The sequence below is a fragment of the Octopus bimaculoides genome, chromosome 16 (genome assembly GCF_046866305.1).
Source record: "Octopus bimaculoides isolate indiv1 chromosome 16, ASM4686630v1, whole genome shotgun sequence".
NCBI lineage: Eukaryota > Metazoa > Mollusca > Cephalopoda > Octopoda > Octopodidae > Octopus > Octopus bimaculoides.
The window spans coordinates 22,664,177-22,687,393 of record NC_142943.1 but is presented as its reverse complement, the minus strand read 5'-3'; the positions used below and the strand labels follow the sequence as shown (position 1 = coordinate 22,687,393).

Below are 23,217 nucleotides of genomic sequence, written 5' to 3'. Positions count from 1 at the left end.
GCTCCTCATCTACCATCTGTAATCGTTCCGGATTTTTTACTTTATTTCCATAAGCGCAGAGATACATAATTCGCAAAGATATGATGATCCAAAGGGCAACAGAGATTTAACGGCAGTAGTAGCTAATCGAGGATATTGGCTCCAAAGCGAAATCCAAAATTTTGACAATTCTAGCACAGAAAACGAGGCTTTATGCACAGGATCGTTTTTCAAGTTTATTAATTTTCTTATTCTGTTAATGTTAATGGCAGGCGAGTACTGTCGTATCTTGTGAAAGGATTGATGACCCACTCGTACGTTTGGTAATCAAGTGATCGAAAATATATAGAAAATGATATAGAAAGGTTTTCTAATGTCTTCTGCACTTCTGACAAAATCTTTAATTTGCTTGGAAAAACCTCTACGCCTGAGAAACAATCAAGCTGCGAGTTTTTAACTTGCCTTATCCACAGTTGTAACTTGTCGGTGAAACACTAATTTGCCTGTAACTGTAATAATATTTTCGTCGATTCTTTGCATGCTCAATATAGCATTTGACACATTACTGCGAAATGAACTGAAAGGGACCAAACAAAACATACAAGCATTTACAACTTATGTGAGGAAGAAGTGGAGGATAAACAGAGATCAGTTGGCTGTGAGTTGTGCCATGCTTGGTACCACGCAAAATGTGTGGGTTTTGGCGAATCACTGTTCAAGGCAATCAGAGCAGAAGCAAACCAAAGGGAACAGGAATCTGGCCTCCATTGGTATTGTCCCAAACTGTGCAATAAGCTAGCCAGGAAGTGTGTGCGTGTGTGTGTGTGTGTGTGTGTGTGTGTGTGTGTGTGTGTGTGTGTGTGTGTGTGTGTGTGTGTGTGTGTGTGTGTGTGTGTGTGTGTGTGTGTGTGTGTGTTATCTTTCTTCGTTTTTGTATCTGGTTTGCATCTGGTTTATCTTTATCTCTCATCCCTTACTTGTTTCAGTCATTTGACTGTGTCCATGCCGAGGCATTGCATTGAAGGTTTTTAGTCAAATAAATTGACCCCAGGGCTTATATTTTAAGCCTAGTACTTATTCTATTGGTACCTTTTGCCAAACCGCTAAGCTACTAGACGTAAATACACGAATAACAGTTGTCCAGTGGTGGTGTGAGAAGAAATGTAGACACACACACACACACACTTTCTCTGTCGCTTTCTCTATCCCTCTCCTTTCTCCTTCTCTCTAGCGTTGCTCTGACAGACTTTGAAACTTTTCATCAGTAAGCTTGCTCTTTTTCTTCAGCTACATTGATTCTTTTTTCTAGCATAGCAATGTATTATTATTATACGCATACATGATTAAGCTGTTTCTTGCAGACTAGCGTCATCTCTTCTTTCTTTAATTCACTACCTAGAGAACTATATCTTCCAGCTTGCTCATGTTATTCACATAATTCCTCCACTTTCCCCCTAACAACGAAACAGCTTATGTGAGCTGCCACTCACTGCAACGATATCTCTTTAGGCAACAGCCTCAAAATAGAATTAAATAAAAGACTCTAGTAATAAGCAGCATTAGCTCCCATAACTCCCACATTATTAGTCAGGTTGCTCTCAGGTGCTATTAGTTGCTATTGTTCGCCACTGGTAACATGGAACCTAGTACAAACTCTTACATGATTGGATCGTCGGCGACTAAACTCGCAACCCCACCAAGCTTTTAACCAAGGTTCTAAGGCCGCAAAAGCTGATCGCGACATTTGTGCTGTGTATGGAGAGGGTACCATAGCTGAAAGAACCGCTCGTGAATGGTATGCCAAGTTCAAAAATGGAAATTTTGACCTCAAAGACGCACCTCGTTCTGGTAGTCCAGCTGAGTTCGATGAAGAGCGATTAAACCAACTTTTGCACGAAAATTCTCGTCAGTTACGACAAGGGAACTGGCAGAGAAAATGCAATGATTCCACACTGTTATAGAGAAGCATCTTCACTCGATGGGAAAGGTTCAGAAGTATGGAGCATGGGTTCTGCATGCCTTAAGTGACAACAACAAAAATCAACGAGCCACAATTTCCACTGGTTTGCTTGCTCGTCACTGCTCAACTCATGGACGCAAGCACTTTACCGAATCGTTACTAGCGACGAAAAATGGTGCCTATACATCAATATGAAGCAGCATAAGGAATGGCTTAGCCCCGGTAAACAAGCGACACCGCGCGTGAAACAAGATCTTCATCTGCGTAAAACGATGTGCGTATGGTGGGACTGGAAAGGGATTATCCATTACGAATTACTTGAACGGAACCAAACGGTCAACGCGGAACTCTATGTTCAACAGATGGAACGACTCAACACGGCTATTCAAGAGAAAGGTCCTAATCGTCAGCATGCAGTTCTGCTGCACGACAACGCCCGCCCTCATATTGCTAATATGACCAAAGAAGTCATTCAAACGCATGGCTGGGAAGTGCTTCCACACCCGCCGTACTTTCCTAATTTGGCACCAACGGATTTCCACCTCTTTCGATCTCTTTCAAATGCTATGCGCGGAGTTTCGTTCAATACTGATGCAGAATTGAGAGTTTTGTTGGATCAATTTTTCGAGTCGAAATCGGGTGATTTCTACCAACGAGGTATTGAAAATCTTGTTGAACGTTGGGAAGAAGTCGTAAACAACAAGGGTGAATACATTATTGATTAATTAGTTGTTATTTTTTTTATTAAACCTTTAAAAAAATTAAAATTTACAAAAACGGTGGGAACTTAGTTGCCAACCCAATACATGCTTAAGCTGTTTCTTGCAGACTAGCGTGGTCAGCGGTCATCCAACAAAATATGTGTACTGTTGTAGGGAAAATAGTACTCCCCTTCCCACGTGGAAAAGTGGGACAATCAGCATCTAGTTCCTCATAGGGCAGTCTGTGTTCAGTAACCTTTAAGCAACTAGACTAGAAGAATGTTGCTCTGATCTCAAATCTGCTATCAATATAGCATCCGACATATTACACACTGTGCACCAATACAGTCGTTGTACGAGTTCTCAGCTGGAGTCAGTGCCAGTTAAGTGATATATACGAGTTCGAGTTACCGTCAAGGTAGACGTTTCAAAGTTGTCTTGCGGAGCTATCAGTGATAGCACGATAGACAAGCCTAAGATAATAAAACGCGGAATACCGCCACAACATAATAGAATATTACAGTGCTCACGACAACAATATACAAGTGGACGAGGATTCACATTATAACATGTACATACGTATATATTGCTTTATATATCTTATTCATATTCTTAAATCTTAGGTATTTTGTGGGGTGGGGTATTCATATATATATGTATGGGGCAGATTGGGCTCCTTAGCCATGGTGAGAGCAACCCATCTAGGAGAAGGAAAGCTCTGATATAAAACCAGGCTTGTGGTTGCTGACAGTCCCCTTAGTTGATGTGCACTATCAGCATCTAGTTCCTCATAGGGCAGTCTGGGTTCAGACTAGAAGAATGTTGCTCTGATCTCAAATCTGCTATCAATATAGCATCTGACACATTACACACTGTGCAACAATACAGTTAAATGTTTTTTTCTGGTGGAGGGAGTGTGCATTGTGCTACACAGCCAATGACCACTATAACCAAAACCATCTGCAGATGAATTAAAAAAAATCGAGTAAAACAAAAGCAAAAGTATTATTGCCACTTATATGGTGTGCTTCGATCAGAACTCCGCCAAAACATGGAAATGAAGAGAGAATTAGTTAAAATCACAACGATTACATTTTCTTCAATACATAAAAGATAATTCATAATATTAAAACAAAAAATGAGCAAGTGTAGGAAAATCTGATTAAGAGAAGCGATTTTACCTGCTTATCTTGTTTCCAAAGCTTGTTCAGCGTCAATAGTGCGGATTTATCAAGAAAAGGTAGCATTGAAATTCTTTCTATACTGTTCTTAACAAAAATGATCTTTTCCTCACTATGCATCTCCCTCTCCCTCTCTCTTTTCCTCTCAATCTCTACCTCTTTCCCCTCTCTCTTTCTCTTTTTCACCGTCTCTCTTCTCTCTTACGCACACACAAGCAATCACTAAACAACTATATCGAAATTGCAACACAACAAAAGAAAACCATGTGTGCGCGTATATGCGAGAGAAAGAGAAAAAGTGTGCCTGCACACTAGAGCGTGTGTGGGGTGGGTGCGCGCGCGTGTATGTGCTTGTATGTAGACGGCTGAACATGTTTCGCCTTAATGTAAGCATGCACATCTTTTATTAATTATCTTCTTTTTATTTTTTACTTATTTCAGTAACTGAAAAAAAACTGGCAAAGATATCTGAATGACTACTTTAATATTTGGAATGAGACCATTGATAAACTGTTGGAATTTAAATCAATAGTAAATAATATAAATCCAAACACTCAGTTTACCATGGAATATAGCAAAGAGCAACTCCCTTTCTTAGATATTCTGGTAAAAAAGAGTCAACAACGAAATTGTAACCCACATCTGTCATAAACCAACTGAATCGAAGCAATATCTTCTGTTTAGTTCAAGCCACCCGAAACACATCAAAAGAAATATTCCTGTTGATTTAACGAAAACGATTTGCACAATAGTGTCTGATGGAAATACTCGGGACCTTCGTCTTCAAGACCGAGAGACATTTATAGATGATGAAAATAGACATTAAAACATTAAGGGAAACAAAACGAAACCCCACACTTCGTCTCAAAATACTACCGTATATATCGACTCACAACCCTAGAAACAATGAGGCATACAACACCATTGTACAAAATCTACCAATGCTCATTAGGGATCTAAAGATGAGGTACATTCTTTAAACACAAATTCATTAAATGTAAAAAGCAAACCAAACCGATGAAAAGAGTACTAACAAATGCTAAACTATACACAGTCCCCTTAGTTGATGTGCACTATCAGCATCTAGTTCCTCATAGGACAGTCTGGGTTCAGTAACCTTTAAGCAACTAGACAAGAAGAATGCCGCTCTGATCTCAAATCTGCTATCAATATAGCATCTGACACATTACACACATACATGCATACATATATATATATATATATATATATATATATATATATATATATATATATATATATATATATATATATATATATAAATACACATATATTTATCTACACACACACGCGCACACATACACATATATATACATCCATGTACGGATATACTCATACATACACATATACGTCTCCATACACATGCATATATATACATAATGTGGTATGACGTCAGTGACTGGGGAGCTGACCGGAAGTGCGACTTGACCGGAAGAGGAAGAAGGGCAGAGGGAGCCTCGATCGGGATTCGTGCCCTTTTTCGAACGGGGTCGTGGTCAGCAGAGGACGTGCTAAGCGACGGTCTAGGTTTGGGGAAGCAGCTGCTATTCCTGGTGTTCTTCGGGTCGGGGCAAGCTTCGAGGATCGGATACCGCAAGACAGACTCGCAGTCGACGAAAGGAAAACCGAGGTAAGGCGATTACATCTACTCGCACGCATACACCACACATAATACACACATACGCACACACATATATACGTACATATGCATACACAAACATACATATAAACCTACATGTATACAAATACACATATATGCACACATGCATGCATACATACACATACATATGTTATACACATGTATGATATGTATCATGTATGTATATATGCATGTGTATGGATACGTATATATGCGTGTATGTATAAGTATATCCGAGCATGTGTGTATATATATGTAAATATGTGTGTGTGTAGATAGACATATTTGTATTGTATTTATATATGTGTGTGTGTGTGTATGTATATATATGTGTGTGTGTGTGTGTAGAGAGAGAGATGTATAAATACCTTTTGTCTAATATATGTAGGTAAGTAAATATGAGAGCTAGCATGATCTCCCCCACTTCCCCTCCCAAACCAAAATATAAGAAATCATTTCGATTAACAAACATTTTCATGTAACATTTGTAGCCTTGTGCCTAGGGTAATAAGGATTATTTATAGTTTCTCAGATACGAAATGTATGTCTAATTTTTTTAATACTTATTGATAAATGACGAGGCGGTCACAGCTTCTAAATTACGCTGATTGTTATTTGACGGTAAATGAGACTCGTTTCCATTAGCTAGTTTGTATGAAATAGCAACAGCTGTTGGATAGGAAGTAACCATAATGCAAAATATCGAGTAGTAGTTTTCTTTGCTTTTGTTAGAAATTTTCATGTGTTGTTAGATCGATGATACATTGTCTTCTTGTTGCTAAAAGAGCAATAGTTGTTGATGTAGAATTGTGTGAAAGAGCTGTTTTCTTTGTTATATTCTTCAAATTATACATAACCAGAAACGCACTTCCCCAATTAATGAAATGCAATAGTTTTGAAAATGGAACATGTATACAAAATAAATGAGGTATACAAAGAATTAGAAACATTCATCCATTTTTGGGATCATTCTTCCATGTTGATGAAATATAAACTGAACCGCTTACGCTATACTTGAAGCTTGCTCTTCAAGAATACTATTTTGCACAAAATATAGACATCCATGTCGGAATACAGAACAAGTACAGAGTGAATAAGGAACGAATGCGAATGCACTTCTTTTTTTTCTGATAAATGAGTTTTGCATTATATGAACGACTAGAAACCTAATTTTATTAGAAGAGCAATTCATTTTATTCTAAATGGAGTGTTTGTTTTTTCCATTTATTTTTTACGACTTGGTGCAAGTCCTGAAGCAAGCTGAGCATTGACGATCCGTGTTGACTTTTAATGCATAGGCCTACGACAACCAACTTAGCTGATCTAGATCTAAAACCGACAGAGACAAAAATAATGAGTGTACAGAAAGCAGCTGGAACTAGGAGAGGTTTTGCTTTAAACCAAAGCAGTAGTAAAACTAGTACTAGCAAAAAAAACTGATGCCGGGGATCAGTTGGAGACCCAGATTACTGCTAAATGAACTGAAAGGGACCAAACAAAACACACAAGCATTTACAACTTATGTGAGAAAGAAGTGGAGGATAAACAGAGATCAGTTGGCTGTGAGTTGTGCCATGCTTGGTACCACGCAAAATGTGTGGGTTTTGGCGAATCACTGTTCAAGGCAATCAGAGCAGAAGCAAACCAAAGGGAACAGGAATCTGGCCTCCATTGGTATTGTCCCAAATAAGCTAGCCAGGAAGTGTGTGCGTGTGTGTGTGTGTTATCTTTCTTCGTTTTTGTATCTGGTTTGCATCTGGTTTATCTTTATCTCTCATCCCTTACTTGTTTCAGTCATTTGACTGTGTCCATGCCGAGGCATTGCATTGAAGGTTTTTAGTCAAATAAATTGACCCCAGGGCTTATATTTTAAGCCTAGTACTTATTCTATTGGTACCTTTTGCCAAACCGCTAAGCTACTAGACGTAAATACACGAATAACAGTTGTCCAGTGGTGGTGTGAGAAGAAATGTAGACACACACACACACACACTTTCTCTGTCGCTTTCTCTATCCCTCTCCTTTCTCCTTCTCTCTAGCGTTGCTCTGACAGACTTTGAAACTTTTCATCAGTAAGCTTGCTCTTTTTCTTCAGCTACATTGATTCTTTTTTCTAGCATAGCAATGTATTATTATTATACGCATACATGATTAAGCTGTTTCTTGCAGACTAGCGTCATCTCTTCTTTCTTTAATTCACTACCTAGAGAACTATATCTTCCAGCTTGCTCATGTTATTCACATAATTCCTCCACTTTCCCCCTAACAACGAAACAGCTTATGTGAGCTGCCACTCACTGCAACGATATCTCTTTAGGCAACAGCCTCAAAATAGAATTAAATAAAAGACTCTAGTAATAAGCAGCATTAGCTCCCATAACTCCCACATTATTAGTCAGGTTGCTCTCAGGTGCTATTAGTTGCTATTGTTCGCCACTGGTAACATGGAACCTAGTACAAACTCTTACATGATTGGATCGTCGGCGACTAAACTCGCAACCCCACCAAGCTTTTAACCAAGGTTCTAAGGCCGCAAAAGCTGATCGCGACATTTGTGCTGTGTATGGAGAGGGTACCATAGCTGAAAGAACCGCTCGTGAATGGTATGCCAAGTTCAAAAATGGAAATTTTGACCTCAAAGACGCACCTCGTTCTGGTAGTCCAGCTGAGTTCGATGAAGAGCGATTAAACCAACTTTTGCACGAAAATTCTCGTCAGTTACGACAAGGGAACTGGCAGAGAAAATGCAATGATTCCACACTGTTATAGAGAAGCATCTTCACTCGATGGGAAAGGTTCAGAAGTATGGAGCATGGGTTCTGCATGCCTTAAGTGACAACAACAAAAATCAACGAGCCACAATTTCCACTGGTTTGCTTGCTCGTCACCGCTCAACTCATGGACGCAAGCACTTTACCGAATCGTTACTAGCGACGAAAAATGGTGCCTATACATCAATATGAAGCAGCATAAGGAATGGCTTAGCCCCGGTAAACAAGCGACACCGCGCGTGAAACAAGATCTTCATCTGCGTAAAACGATGTGCGTATGGTGGGACTGGAAAGGGATTATCCATTACGAATTACTTGAACGGAACCAAACGGTCAACGCGGAACTCTATGTTCAACAGATGGAACGACTCAACACGGCTATTCAAGAGAAAGGTCCTAATCGTCAGCATGCAGTTCTGCTGCACGACAACGCCCGCCCTCATATTGCTAATATGACCAAAGAAGTCATTCAAACGCATGGCTGGGAAGTGCTTCCACACCCGCCGTACTTTCCTAATTTGGCACCAACGGATTTCCACCTCTTTCGATCTCTTTCAAATGCTATGCGCGGAGTTTCGTTCAATACTGATGCAGAATTGAGAGTTTTGTTGGATCAATTTTTCGAGTCGAAATCGGGTGATTTCTACCAACGAGGTATTGAAAATCTTGTTGAACGTTGGGAAGAAGTCGTAAACAACAAGGGTGAATACATTATTGATTAATTAGTTGTTATTTTTTTTATTAAACCTTTAAAAAAATTAAAATTTACAAAAACGGTGGGAACTTAGTTGCCAACCCAATACATGCTTAAGCTGTTTCTTGCAGACTAGCGTGGTCAGCGGTCATCCAACAAAATATGTGTACTGTTGTAGGGAAAATAGTACTCCCCTTCCCACGTGGAAAAGTGGGACAATCAGCATCTAGTTCCTCATAGGGCAGTCTGTGTTCAGTAACCTTTAAGCAACTAGACTAGAAGAATGTTGCTCTGATCTCAAATCTGCTATCAATATAGCATCCGACATATTACACACTGTGCACCAATACAGTCGTTGTACGAGTTCTCAGCTGGAGTCAGTGCCAGTTAAGTGATATATACGAGTTCGAGTTACCGTCAAGGTAGACGTTTCAAAGTTGTCTTGCGGAGCTATCAGTGATAGCACGATAGACAAGCCTAAGATAATAAAACGCGGAATACCGCCACAACATAATAGAATATTACAGTGCTCACGACAACAATATACAAGTGGACGAGGATTCACATTATAACATGTACATACGTATATATTGCTTTATATATCTTATTCATATTCTTAAATCTTAGGTATTTTGTGGGGTGGGGTATTCATATATATATGTATGGGGCAGATTGGGCTCCTTAGCCATGGTGAGAGCAACCCATCTAGGAGAAGGAAAGCTCTGATATAAAACCAGGCTTGTGGTTGCTGACAGTCCCCTTAGTTGATGTGCACTATCAGCATCTAGTTCCTCATAGGGCAGTCTGGGTTCAGACTAGAAGAATGTTGCTCTGATCTCAAATCTGCTATCAATATAGCATCTGACACATTACACACTGTGCAACAATACAGTTAAATGTTTTTTTCTGGTGGAGGGAGTGTGCATTGTGCTACACAGCCAATGACCACTATAACCAAAACCATCTGCAGATGAATTAAAAAAAATCGAGTAAAACAAAAGCAAAAGTATTATTGCCACTTATATGGTGTGCTTCGATCAGAACTCCGCCAAAACATGGAAATGAAGAGAGAATTAGTTAAAATCACAACGATTACATTTTCTTCAATACATAAAAGATAATTCATAATATTAAAACAAAAAATGAGCAAGTGTAGGAAAATCTGATTAAGAGAAGCGATTTTACCTGCTTATCTTGTTTCCAAAGCTTGTTCAGCGTCAATAGTGCGGATTTATCAAGAAAAGGTAGCATTGAAATTCTTTCTATACTGTTCTTAACAAAAATGATCTTTTCCTCACTATGCATCTCCCTCTCCCTCTCTCTTTTCCTCTCAATCTCTACCTCTTTCCCCTCTCTCTTTCTCTTTTTCACCGTCTCTCTTCTCTCTTACGCACACACAAGCAATCACTAAACAACTATATCGAAATTGCAACACAACAAAAGAAAACCATGTGTGCGCGTATATGCGAGAGAAAGAGAAAAAGTGTGCCTGCACACTAGAGCGTGTGTGGGGTGGGTGCGCGCGCGTGTATGTGCTTGTATGTAGACGGCTGAACATGTTTCGCCTTAATGTAAGCATGCACATCTTTTATTAATTATCTTCTTTTTATTTTTTACTTATTTCAGTAACTGAAAAAAAACTGGCAAAGATATCTGAATGACTACTTTAATATTTGGAATGAGACCATTGATAAACTGTTGGAATTTAAATCAATAGTAAATAATATAAATCCAAACACTCAGTTTACCATGGAATATAGCAAAGAGCAACTCCCTTTCTTAGATATTCTGGTAAAAAAGAGTCAACAACGAAATCGTAACCCACATCTGTCATAAACCAACTGACTCGAAGCAATATCTTCTGTTTAGTTCAAGCCACCCGAAACACATCAAAAGAAATATTCCTTTTAATTTAACGAAAACGATTTTGACAATAGTGTCTGATGGAAATACTCGGGACTTTCGTCTTCATGACCGCAGAACAACACAAACCGAGAGACATTTATAGATGATGAAAATAGACATTAAAACATTAAGGGAAACAAAACGAAACCCCACACTTCGTCTCAAAATACTACCGTATATATCGACTCACAACCCTAGAAACAATGAGGCATACAACACCATTGTACAAAATCTACCAATGCTCATTAGGGATCTAAAGATGAGGTACATTCTTTAAACACAAATTCATTAAATGTAAAAAGCAACCCAAACCGATGAAAAGAGTACTAACAAATGCTAAACTATACACATCAACCACGAAACCAATAGTTAAAATATGTGGATGCCCAAACTGTGGAACATGCCTCCAACCTACTGGAAGACTCGGAATTCCACTTCAAATAAAGAAAGAGGTTCACAATTAAGACCAGCTTTACTTGTGCATCCGACAATTTAATTTATAACTTGTTATAACTTTGCGCAGAGGCGGTACCATAGCCAATGAGGGTTATCCGAGGCATGGTTATTGCTAGTTGAGAACTTGCTCAGGTTGTGGACAAGTATGTCACTTAAACAGAGAACCACACTGCATAAGGAACAGATCCGTTTCCCAAGAATAGAGAGATTCCTTTGAGTGAACACATAGAGAGATGTGCCGGGAATCTCCAACTAAATTTCACGGTTTTCCCCATCTACCAGTGCAAGGAAACAATTTCTCTACCAGAACATTTAAATAAAGAAAATTTATTTATCGAAAAATACAGAACACGCCTAAATATGAACGCATAACTAACTTTATATACTCTAATCCATGATCGCATGTCCACCACTGTACATATTTCATCTCACTACTTTAGCTCATGTGTTCATATATATTAATTTATCCCACACAAAAGATGAGCAATTACTTCTGTCCCGAAGAATAGCAATCACTAATTACCTTCCCTTAGATTTTTCTACTTGCTGATTCATTCACAAACTTTCATACAAGAACATGGGCTAAAAACTTAATAAGAAAATACGAAATCACAATCATTTCAAGGTCGTGGTTAGCGAAATAATATTGTTTATATGTGTGTGAATTGAACCGATTGTTGGTTTTAAGGTGTGATCTAAAATAAAAATAAGATTTTCTTTATACATATTATTAGTTGTTAAATACTCTGAATTTCTTAAAATTCTACAAAAGTATTGTTGGATTAACCTGTCGTGCATGAGGATTTAACTGGGATTTGTATTCTACTTTAACTTTATTTAAAGTAGAATACAAATTTAACTTTATTCCTTTATTTAAGTGTTTAATTGATATCTGCCAGGATTTTTAAAATCATATATTTCTCTCTCTATATATATATATGTGTGTGTGTGTGTGTGTGTGTGTGTGTGTGTGTGTGTGTGGTAAAATGAAAGACGGAAGATAGAATATACCAGAATGTATTATTAATCACGACAATTGTCTCGACACATCTAGCGTCGATCCCTCATGGTGGGACACTCAACAACTGGTTCAGGAGTATCCGGTGATGCAGATGTATCTCATCGGGTGATAAATAAATACAACTTGTTAAAATAACAGTTCTGCAATGTAACTTCTCGTTTTGTAGAAAGAAAAGCAACCAGACGGAAATATCTTCATTTATATAGAAGATCAAAAATAAAATCACAGATGGCAAAAGGAGAAACGAACACACAATCCAGCGAGAAAAGTATTAAAAATAACCGTTAACAAATATAGATGTATAAACGCCCTCGGGCAAGCTGCATGACGCGAGTACACTCGCTTATACAGGGATCCACAAAAATGTGAGCATATGCACGCGTTAGATTTGGTGCACTCATGATCACAAAGCGAGTTAACTATCTACTTTGTGTTTGTAAGAATGGGAAGGTTAAAAGTAAACTTAAGTCATCTCTACCTTAAAGTAAATAAAATTATGTTAACGGTTACTCAAAATTCATTCCCACTGCATTGTGCGAAAGTACATTTATATGCGTGTAGGCATCTCGAGAGTCGTTCAGAAATTCTATTAATGATCTTCTTGTTAGTCCATAGAATAGACAGGGATTCCTCGGAGCAGAGACGGCATCTCCTGAAAATTATACCGTATATTTTTCCTATGCCTTTTTAACTGTCTTTTGCTACTTCTGTCCAGAAATAATAAGGCGTCATCCCTATATAGACCTCCTGTTACTTCCGGAAAGGAAGACTGGATTAATAAAAGGATATATATATATATATAGGTCAGTGATCCGAGCAGAATCATATGAACCCATTGCTATATCAAGTGCATTCTCCCTATCGAATCTACTCCATAATCTACCATCGAAATCTACTAGAGTGGATCGTACGGCAAGTTTAGTATCTATTTGGCGTCAGCACAAATCGGAACTTTTCATGCTAAAAATCACGACTTGATTAAGAACGATCGCGTTAATATATAAAGTATATCTAAAGTAACCGTGCTTTACCAGTAAATTACCAAGTGCAAACCATTCGTTTTAGTATTCATTATATATATAATTTAAATAATTTGGGAAAATGAATTTCTAAATCAATCAGGTACAACCCTTCACCATTACATGCATCTGCAAATCGTACCTTGGGGTTTTATTTATCATATATTTATATATTTATCTAGAAATATACAAAGTATCTAATAAAGTCAGAATCCGGGGTACCCATGGTTGTCCCGGATTTTGCCCAGGTTACCGATCTTGTAGGTTTATATATCTTATCAGAACTAGAAATAGAATTTACAAATATAGAGGGTGGTCTTTATAGGGATGACCTACTACTTATAACCAGGAACTGTACCAATAGGTCATTAAGAAGAAAATGTACAAGTTCTTTAAGAATAATGGCCTAGGGATATCTATAGAGAACGAGCATTATGCAGTAAATTATCTAGACGTCAACTTTAATCTAATCACTAATAAGATCCACTGAAAGAAAACCTAAAGTACATTAGTTCTTTAAATAACCATCCTAGATCAGTTAAAGAAGCTTTAATAGATAATATAGGCAAAAGAATATCTATGCTATCCTCAGATTATGACACTTTTATTAAACATGCCCAATATTATAGTAAAGCATTAAAAGAAGCAGGATATAACTCTAATATAAAATTCTATAGTTATTAGGAACACATTAATAATATTAAGAAGAAGAAGAAGAAGAAGAAGAAGAAGGAGAAGAAGAAGAAGAAGAAGAAGAAGAAGAAGAAGAAGACTACACCGGGGATGTAAGACTACACCGAGGATGTGAAGACTACACCGGGGATGTGAAGACTACACCGGGGATGTGAAGACTACACCGGGGATGTTTAACATGTGAGAACGATAAATCACTGCTCCGAAATTTATCCAAAAACATCGGAAATAAAGACATCGCATGGAGCCAAAAAATAGCTGACAAAGGGTTGGACTATATCCGAGTAAGTAATACTCATTGAAATTTATTGGTTTGATTTTGATGTAACACGTGTGTTTACGATCGCTGTGCGGGTAGTGGAGGTATCAAGTTAAAATACATCATTATATTTGGAAAGATAGAAATAAATTTCAATGAGTATTACTTACTCGGATATAATCCAACCCTTTGTCAGCTATTTTTTGGCTCAATGCGATGTCTTTATTTCCGATGTTTTTGGATAAGTTTCGGAGCAGTGATTTATCGTTCTCACATGTTAAACTTCCCCGGTGTTTATTATTGTTATTATTATTATTATTATTATTATTATTATTATTATTATTATTATTATTATTATTATAACGTACTTTCACTTCACTACCGAGCGCGGCTCTGTGCGCCTTGGGTGTGTGCTGTGGTTTGCTGTGATGCTCTTATGGTTACTGTATTGAAAATGTCTTGCCTAGGATGTGTGCAGTGCCCAGTAGTGCAATTTTCTGTATGTTATATATATTTGTAAGTCCTGGTGTTTTTGTTATGTATTTGTCTGAATATTTTTTTTATTATACCTAAGGCACCTACTATGATAGGAATTGTTTCTGTTTTTAGATTCCACATTCGAGTTACCTCTATTTCCAGGTCTTTGTATTTTGAAAGTTTTTCCATTTCTTTTAGGGAAACGTTGTCATCTGCTGGTATTGATACATCAATTAGAAAGCATTTTTTTCTTCATGATCTTTGACAACTATATCTGGTCTATTTGCCTTAATTTCTCTATCTGTGTGTATTGGCATATCACAGAGTATGATTGCTTTCTCGTTTTCTGTGACCTTTTCTGGCATGTGTTTATACCATCTTTTTCTGTTGTTATTCCATAGTGTTGGCATAACTTCCAGTGTATATAGGTCCCAACTCTGTCGTGTCTGTGAATATATTCCTTCTTAGCCAGGACTGGGCAGCCAGAGATAATATGATTTATTGTTTCTTGTCCATCTCCACATATTCTATAGTTACTTGTTATATTTCTTTTCATTATATATTTTTGGTAATTTCTGGTGGGGAGGCTTTGGTCTTGTGCAGCAATTAAAAATCCTTCAGTCTCTCTTTTGAGTCCTGAGCTTCTCAACCATTGCTGGGGGTTTTCTCTGTCTATTTCTTTTGCATTTAGTTTAGCCCAGTATTTACCATGTAGGGGCTTTTCTTGCCATCGTTTCATCATGGACCGTTGCTGTTCTAGTTTTAGTTTGGATTTCATTTGTTTTATAGCTTTTGTTGTTTCTTCTTCTTCTTCTTCTTCTTCTTCTTCTTCTTCTTCTTCTTCTTCTTCTTCTTCTTCTTCTTCTTCTTCTTCTTCTTCTTCTTCTTCTTCTTCTTCTTCTTCTTCTTCTTCGTATTTGTTAGGTAGTATGATTTCTTGTTTGTATTTGTCAGCTTCCTTAAATACTGAAAACAGTTTTTTGTTTTGCTCGTGTTTTGTGGCTATTTGTATTAGTTTTCCTTGCTTCTGGAGTAGGTATTTTTGCAGTCCTATGGTGGTTATTTTATAATAGTTTTCCAGCTGTATAAGACCCCTGCCACCTTCTGTGCGTTGTATATATAGCCTTTCTATGTCAGATTTTGGGTGGTGCATCCTATATCCTGTCATTATTTTTCTTGTTTTCCTGTCTATTTTACATAGTTCGTTTAGTGTCCAGTTAAGGATATTGTAGCTGTAGCTTATAACTGGGACAGCTAAAGTGTTGATACCCATTATCTTGTTTTTAGCATTGAGCTCTGTTTTTAGTATTGATCTAACTCGTCTATAGTACTCTTTCTTTATTTTTTCTTTCATTTGTGTGTGTTGTATCCTATCTAGTTCATTGACTCCTAAATATTTGTATGGTTGGCTTTCGTCTAGTTCTCTTATTTCATTGGCTTTATCTAGTGTGATGTTGCTAATTTTAACTAATTTTCCTCTTTTCAGGGTTGCTTTGGCACATTTTTCTAATCCGAATTTCATATCTGTTTCCTTGGTAAAGCCATGTACTGTCTGTAGTAGTGTTTCCAGCTCTTTGTCATTTTTAGCGTATAATTTTAGGTCATCCATATATAAAAGGTGGCTGACTGTTTTCCCATAGCATTTGTATCCGCATCCAGTTCTATTTAGCAATTCAGTTAAAGGTGTGAGTGCCAGGCAGAACAGGAGTGGAGAGAGCGTGTCTCCCTGGAATATTCCTCTTCTAATGGGGATGGCTTTCATTTTCACAAGTCCCTCTTTTGTTTGGAGCTGTAGCAATGTCTGCCATTTGTTCATTGAGTGCCTTACGTATTTTATAATAATTGGTGCCACCTTGTTTATGGCTAGTGTTTCCAGAATCCACGTGTGGGGAACACTGTCGAAAGCCTTTTGGTAGTCCACCCAGGCCATACTGAGGCCTTTCTTCTTTCTGCGGCTGTCTTCAGTTATGGCTTTATTGATCAATAATTGATCTTTACAGCCGTATGAGCCCATGCAGCATCCCTTCTGCTCTTCTGGAAACAGGTTGTTATTTTTCAGGTGCTTACTCAAACCCATCCGAACAGGAGTTCTACCACCCAAACAGACCTTGTGAATAAATAACATCCAGAACAAAATTTAAAAAAAGAGAAAAAATTTATCGATTCTCAACGAAATTAGTAAACAATCAACACTACTAAGTAACAAGAAGAAAACAAAAATACTGTACAAATACAGCATTACAGAAAAAGACTTACCTGAGACAAAAGAAAAACTAAAGCAAGACATCCTTGCCAAAGCACAAATGATCCGCCGATATGAGAAACGCCAACGTTTCTTTGAACAAAACAAACAGTTCAAATCCAACCCCAAAAAACTCTACCAAGAACTGGGTAAAAATAAAATAGACATTACTTCAGCACCAACAGCAGAAGAACTAGAGAAATTCTGGAAACAAATATGGTCGGTGAAGCAACAACCCCAGAAAAGAACCATTAAAACAACGAACTTAGCACCTGAGTAACTCTGGGCCCCTATAACAACTGAAGAGGTCACCCAGACGCTGCAAAGACTAAGCAACTGGAAGGCACCTGGACACGACAAGGTCCCCAATTTCTGGTTATAGAAATTCGGATTAGAAAGTGAAAGCACGTTATAAAAATAAAACTACTGAACAATAATAATAATAAGAGAAGACACCGGGGAAGTTTAACGAGAAGACACCGGGGAAGTTTAACGAGAAGACAGCGGGGAAGTTTAACAGAAGACACCGGGGAAGTTTAACGAGAAGACACCGGGGAAGTTTAACGAGAAGACACCGGGGAAGTTTAACATGTGAGTACGATAAATCACTGCTCCGAAACTTATCCAAAAACATCGGAAATAAAGACATCGCATGGAGCCAATAAATAGCTGACAAAGGGTTGGACTATATCCGAGTAAGTAATACTCATTGAAATTTATCTCTATTTTTCCAAATATAATGATGTATTTTAACTTGATACCTCCACTACCCGCACAGCGATCGTAAACACACGTGTTACATCAAAATCAGACCATCTTCGAACCCCAAAACACCATGTACAAAAAAATTACCAACAGATTAAATAACACCGGTATTATTCCACACAAGAATAACAACCGAGAAGTACGTACTGTAAGCTTGTTACGAAAAAAGTACGAAGATATGAACGTGCAAAACAATCTGACAACAGAAATAAACGAACCGGTACCCTACGAAAACGATGACCGTCAAAATAAAGGGCCGGACGTTGTTCCTCATGTCCCGCAAACAAAACCAAAACGGCATAAATGGACACGTGAGGAACACATTTCGATCCTACACGCCTATTTCACAGCAGTGCTCTACCCAAAAAACGAAAACGCAACAACACATACATATAAAATATGGAAGAAAAATAATGTAAATATAGACCTCGATAAAACAATGAACCCTAACAAACTAGCTAACATAAGAAGATATATTCTAAAAGCAAAAATAATATCAGAAATAGAAATAGAACAATTGAAAGAAACAATACACGAGGAAAATCTAGATAGTAGTCACACAGCAATGCCAAATAATAATATAAACACTGAGATAGCAAAACACGAGGACAAACGTAACATTTCCGGCAAAAACGAAGTAAACAAAAAACAACAAACCCAGACCGTAGAGATGTATAATAGTGTACAAAAAGCACCAATCCAGAACACCACAGACAAACATATGAATGAAAAGGAAGGCAAAACAAATCTAAAGCCTGGAAATAACGAAGGGAAACCTAATAATTACGATATTATGAAAATGAGAATAACCAAAGAACTGAAAACCACAGATCTTAGAATGGACTACAGATTATATCTCCCAAAAATCAAAATAGACAATAAAACAACATCATTAATAAATAACATAAACCTGGCCGTCACGGAACTAACAACAGGCAATATCACTGAGCTAAATGACATAATATATGCGGCAGCCACTGCAGCCACAAAAGAAGCAGGATACTCACTCAAACCCATCCGAACAGGAGTTCTACCACCCAAACAGACCTTGTGGATAAATAACATCCAGAACAAAATTAAAACAAAAAGAGAAAAGATTTATCGATTCTCAACGAAATTAGTAAACAATCAACACTACTAAGTAACAAGAAGAAAACAAAAATACTGTACAAATACAGCATTACAGAAAAAGACTTACCTGAGGCAAAAGAAAAACTAAAGCAAGACATCCTTGTCAAAGCACAAAGGATCCGCCGATATGAGAAACGCCAACGTTTCTTTGAACAAAACAAACAGTTCAAATCCAACCCCAAAAAACTCTACCAAGAACTGGGTAAAAATAAAATAGACATTACTTCAGCACCAACAGCAGAAGAACTAGAGAAATTCTGGAAACAAATATGGTCGGTGAAGCAACAACCCCAGAAAAGGACCATTAAAACAACAAACTTAGCACCTGAGCAACTCTGGGCCCCTATAACAACTGAAGAGGTCACCCAGACACTGCAAAGACTAAGCAACTGGAAGGCACCCGGGCACGACAAGATCCCCAATTCTAGTTAAAACACCTGACAGGAATGCATAAAAAGCTGGCAGTAAACTTTAACAGCATACTAGCAGATCCAGAGACAATGCCTGAATTGCTCACAAAAGGGAAAACCATCTTAATCCCCCACTCCTGTTCTGCCTGGCACTCACACCTTTAACTGAATTGCTAAATAGAACTGGATGTGGTTACAAATGCTACGGAAAAACAGTCAGCCACCTTCTATATATGGATGACCTAAAATTATATGCAAAAAACGACAAAGAGCTAGAAACACTACTACAGACAGTACACGGCTTTACCAAGGAAATAGATATGAAATTCGGATTAGAAAAATGTGCCAAAGCAACCCTGAAAAGAGGAAAATTAGTTAAAAGTAGCAATATAACACTAGATAAAGCCAATGAAATAAGAGCACTAGACGAAAGCCAACCATATAAGTATTTAGGAGTCAATGAACTAGATAGGATACAACATAGACAAATGAAAGAAAAAATAAAGAAAGTGTACTATAGACGAGTTAGATCAATACTAAAAACAGAGCTCAATGCTAAAAACAAGATAATGGGTATCAACACATTAGCTGTCCCAGTTACAAGCTACAGCTACAATATCCTTAACTGGATACTAAACGAACTATGTAAAATAGACAGGAAAACAAGAAAAATAATGACAGGATATAGGATGCACCACCCAAAATCTGACATAGAAAGGCTATATATACAACGCACAGAAGGTGGCAGGGGTCTTATACAGCTGGAAAACTATTATAAAATAACCACCATAGGACTGCAAAAATACCTACTCCAGAAGCAAGGGAAACTAATACAAATAGCCACAAAACACGAGCAAAACAAAAAACTGTTTTCAGTATTTAAGGAAGCTGACAAATACAAACAAGAAATCAATCTACCTAACAAATACGAAGAAGAAGAAGAAGAAGAAGAAGAAGAAGAAGAAGAAGAAGAAGAAGAAGAAGAAGAAGAAGAAGAAGAAGAAGAAGAAGAAGAAGAAGAAGAAGAAGAAGAAGAAAAGCTATAAAACAAATGAAATCCAAACTAAAACTAGAACAGCAACGGACAATGATAAAACGATGGCAAGAAAAGCCCCTACATGGTAAATACTGGGCTAAACTAAATGCAAAAGAAATAGACAGAGAAAAATCCCAGCAATGGCTGAGAAGCTCAGGACTCAAAGCAGAGACTGAAGGATTTGTAATTGCTGCACAAGACCAAAGCCTCCCCACCAGAAATTACCAAAAACACATAATGAAAAGAAATATAACAAGTAACTGCTGAATATGTGGAGATGGACAAGAAACAGTAAATCATATTATCTCTGGCTGCCCAGTCCTGGCTAAGAAGGAATATATTCACAGACACGACAGAGCTGGGACCTATATACACTGGAAGCTATGCCAACACTATGGAATAACAACAGAAAAAAGATGGTATAAACACACGCCAGAAAAGGTCACAGAAAACGAGAAAGCAACCACACTCTGGGATATGCCAATACACACAGATAGAGAAATTAAGGCAAATAGACCAGATATAGTTGTCAAAGATCATGAAGAAACAAAATGCTTTCTAATTGATGTATCAATACCAGCAGATGACAACGTTTCTCTAAAAGAAATGGAAAAACTTTCAAAATACAAAGACCTGGAAATAGAGATAACTCGAATGTGGAATCTAAAAACAGAAACAATTCCTATCATAGTAGGTGCCTTAGGTATAATAAAAAAATATTCAGACAAATACATAACAAAAACACCAGGACTTACAAATATATATAACATACAGAAAATTGCACTACTGGGTACTGCACACATTCTACGCAAAACACTTTCAATACAGTAAACATAAGAGCACCACAGCAAACTACAGCACATACCCAAGGCGCACAGAGCTGCGCTCGGTAGTGAAGTGAAAGCACGTTATAAAAATAAAACTACTGAACAATAATAATAATATAACAGTTAATCCAAATAAAACTAATAATAATTATAACAGTAAAAATATGAATAATGATAAAAGACAATATAACAAACTAAAGATAAAAACAATATAGTTGTTATTAATGATTACAATAATTATAGTACTATTGATAATGAGAATATGAGCAATAGTAAGAAACATAGGAAAGTATACAAGCAGATATATAATATACTTAAGAACAATTTAATACCGATGATGTCTAGTAATGATGATATAAAAAAAATATAAAAAATAAAAAGTATATATGGTTAATTATTCCGTGTGGGGCTTAAGTGATGACTAATATTATTAAGGAGACACTTAGAATTGTAAAAATGGTTTTTAAAAAGGACAACAGTTATGCAAATATATTTTCCAATAAAAGCATAAGAGTGGGATACTCAACATCGAGAAATGTAGGTAATATCATTTCCTCTATAAATAATAAGAAATTAAATAATTATTATAATAGCATAATAATAATAGCTCTAGCAATAATATAACCGATAGTGATAGAAGTCTTAATTAACATATAAAAAAATGCTCATGTGATAAGACAAAATGTAAGCTCTCTAATAACTGTAATACTGATAATGTTATTTATAAATGTATAGTAAGCTCTAAGAACAATAATAATAAAATTATAAATAAGGCTTATATTGGATCAACAGCTTATATTGGATCAAGACTACCAGACCTTCAAAAATCCTAATTTAAGTAAGTAAGTCCACAGGCTTAAGTAAATATGAATAGGAATTAAAATCTAGAAAAAGAGAGTACACCCTTAATTGGAGTATAATAGGTAGAGCCCACTCCTATAATATTGGGAATAAAATGTGTTTATTATGCATAACAGAATTTATGAAACTACTACAGTCTAGAGATGAATTATTAAACACATGATGAACGTGGATTTAAATGTAGGCACCGAAGTAATTTTACCTTCAATAAAATGAAATACTGAACACCCACCCCTGAATCAAATATCCACACAATTTTATTTCTACAGCATTTGAATAGACTATATAAATAAATGAATATTTTAAATAAATAAATGAATTAAATATTACTAAAATTATATCTCTCTCCCAACATAAGCTAATAGAGGCTAGTTTAAATTTAAACTATGCATAGTGTAATTACCCCCCCCCCCTTGGTACTAATCACCTATAAATTCCCATAGTTCCCTGCTATCTTCTTCCTCTAATCACCATTTTGAAAACTAATCTTGCTACTACCAAAAAGGAAGATATGTATTTGAATTTTTCTTGTTATATTTCTCATTTAAACAGCCATTTTTATTCTGAAGTATAATTTTATCTCTTATAAATTGTATTTGACATTATATACTTGACTTTACAAGGTTGATACATATACTAATTCATATTCATAATGTATAATTTATAAATTAATTGAAATATTACAAAGTATGTTTTTTATTCTTTATTTTAAATTTTTAATGTTTAATGCTTAATTTTATTGCTTATTTTTTAAAGGGATGTAAAATTATATTTATGATATTTTGAAAAAGAACCGGAAGATGTGTTGGAATAATTGTAAATCTGATGATTGCATATATGTACTTATGTGTGGTAAGCTGTTTGTTTCCGAATTATAATACTTACACGTTGTTCAGTCCCACTGTGTGGCACCTTAGGCCTCTTCTATAACACTGGGTTAGTCAAAGCCTTGTGAGTTGATTACGTACACGGAAACGTGTATATATATATATATATATATATATATATATATAAAATTTAATAAATGGAGTAATACGCATATGTTAAATGAATTCTTTTATTTCCGACATATGTTTCGAAGATTACAAATGGTTCCTTCCAAAGAAATGAGTGATGTTGATAAAGATGTAATCTTCTCTTCGGGGAAATTCATAAGAGCCAGCTTAACCGTA

The 23,217-nt window shown here is 36.6% G+C and overlaps 1 protein-coding gene, 1 long non-coding RNA gene and 1 pseudogene across 2 annotated transcripts in view; 2 read left to right on the top strand and 1 right to left on the bottom strand.

The window, feature by feature from the left end:
- Nucleotides 1-3,946, bottom strand: part of LOC106880558 (carbohydrate sulfotransferase 1) — a 56,273-nt gene extending 52,327 nt beyond the window's left edge. Inside the window, exon 1 of the mRNA XM_089364265.1 lies at nucleotides 3,822-3,946. The gene's annotated coding sequence lies outside the window, so the exon portion shown is untranslated. The remainder of the gene's footprint in view (nucleotides 1-3,821) is intronic.
- Nucleotides 3,947-5,241: 1,295 nt separating this feature from the next.
- Nucleotides 5,242-12,029, top strand: LOC149132301 (uncharacterized). The gene is made up of 2 exons (XR_016244702.1): nucleotides 5,242-5,469; nucleotides 10,570-12,029. It is a non-coding gene; the product is annotated as an uncharacterized LOC149132301 (long non-coding RNA).
- On the top strand, nucleotides 11,360-11,436 carry LOC128249723 (U4 spliceosomal RNA; annotated as a pseudogene).
- Nucleotides 12,030-23,217: the final 11,188 nt, after the last annotated feature.